We start from the raw sequence: 2,161 nt of genomic DNA, 5'->3' as shown, positions 1-2,161 counted from the left end.
CTCACCTTGGTTTTGCTTGACGTTAACCAAAGCCATAGAAGATTTTCGGTGACGCTTTAAGGGGAGTGCGATTTTGTTCACCCCCTTTAATGGGGGTGAACATAACCCCCAAGTATTTTAGGGGTTAAAATTAACAGAGGGGGCAGCCCCCTCTGTTAGTCATAACCCCCAAAATACATGGGGATTATGTTCACCCTCGTTAAAGGGGGTGAACAAAATTGCACTCCTTTAAGGGAGCATAATGGGCTAGGAAGCATGTCTTTAATTCTCCCCAATTGTTGATGGAACGATGGGGAAGGTAAGAGTACCACGTCTAGGCATGACGTCCCAAAGTAGCCAAAAAGGCTTAGCACCACATCCCATCTGAGCCCGACTGCACCAGCATGTGAAATGAGAAGAGCTCTACATGATCATAGAGGTCTGTGTTTCCCTTATAGAGCTTGATGGACGGGATACAAAATCTCTTCGGAGGAACCTTTTCCCTGATATTCTTACTCAGGGGTTGGTTAGAATTGAAGTGGGGTAGCTCCTTATTTCCTTTCTTGAGCTCCTGGACCTGCCGCTCCAAAAAATGCAATCGCTTTTCCTACTAGGCCCCTCATTCCCGCGAGGGGGAAGAAGTGGATCTTGCCGCTTCAGAGGGATCGATTTCCTAGCCTGACTGATGGGATGGATGAAGCTCCCAAGTAGGAGGAGGTGACTGGTGCTTCTCCTAATGAGAGGGCACCTATAGGCGGCTCTGTTCTTTCTGGTGTAGATAATCGATCAATAACTCGGTTAGCTGCTGGACTTGATTTTCCATCCCGGTGAGTCAATCTTCTGGCATTAGATTAACTAGAGGTGACAGATCCTCCCCTTACATAGGGGCCTCTAGATTAACCCTAGCTTGGCTACTGGTCACGTCCTTTCGAGGAGCTATGTAGCGAGTTATGGCAAGGAGAAAAAATCGTTGGTACTTGATTGGAGGTGAGAAGATGTCCGAGGTGAGAGAGGAAGTCCGAAGTGCGAGGTAAGAAAAGAAGAGGCTGGCAAGTCTAGACGTCGGCCCCATGGTGGGCGCCAAATCATGATGATCCTCGGGATTAACCACCACGTGCTGCCTCTAGGTGGATGGACCTCGGGAGTGGAAACTTCAGACTTAGTTATGTCTGGCCTCGAAAGTCCTGCAAGACAACAGAGCGACGAGGTTAGGATCCCTCGGGGTAGACTCTGACGCTCAAGTCAGTAGAGTAAATGTGGGTAGCAGAAAATGTAAGAGCTGGAGACTTGTTATATCTGGTGAGGGCATCTTCTTTTTATAGGCAAGACCGTTATAGGGTACTCGGGATAAAGCCCGAGGTGCTTGAGCACGGCTCCCGGGAACCTCGATCAAGTTGGAATAAGTCGTATGGTCTGGTCCAGATTTTTTGGACTACACTCCAGATTGCTCTGCAAATATTGCCACGTGTCCTTTAACTGGTCATAGAAGACTGTTCCCCACTCTGCATTGTGAACTTGTCACGTGCCAGTCCACGTGGAGAGCGAGCTGGCTAGCGCACATGGGGTATTTTAGTAATTTAGATAATATCACATCAATACTTACCACAGAATAAAAGGCAAATTAATAACATTGATCTTGGAGGGATTTTCATGTAATGTCCCATCTTGTAATCACTAAGGAAAGAGACAGCCTGAGCCATGCTCATATAACCATAGGTTTTGAAGCATACATTAGCTATTAGTGCTCCTGGATATATATATATATATATGATGCCTATAACATACTCGGTCATTATATTCAGCCCTGGTGTCTGTATAGCACATTAGAACAGGAAGGGATATGACATCAAAGTTACATTGATGTATGATAGGAAAACTCTGCTAAAGATTTGGAGGATAAAAGAAAATGGTGTGACAACATTAACTTCAATTTTTGAAGACAAATCACGGAGTTTGTAATGGGTATCATTGAAGGAAGCAATATCCTGGAAGAAGGAAAAGAAGAACCACCAAAAACAAATTAGGATTTAAGTTTATTTTGTATTTTCCTGTATAAATATAAATATATGATGATGGAGAAGAGAGAAATACTCATGGTTGAGGATATTGATTGTACAAATATATTGTTTTTGTCCTCTTCTCTCATGCAATACCTCTCTGTTGTTTCTTTGCCTCTCCTTTG

The sequence above is a fragment of the Diospyros lotus genome, chromosome 10 (genome assembly GCF_014633365.1).
Source record: "Diospyros lotus cultivar Yz01 chromosome 10, ASM1463336v1, whole genome shotgun sequence".
NCBI classification, from domain to species: domain Eukaryota; kingdom Viridiplantae; phylum Streptophyta; class Magnoliopsida; order Ericales; family Ebenaceae; genus Diospyros; species Diospyros lotus.
This window is presented reverse-complemented; position numbering follows the sequence as displayed.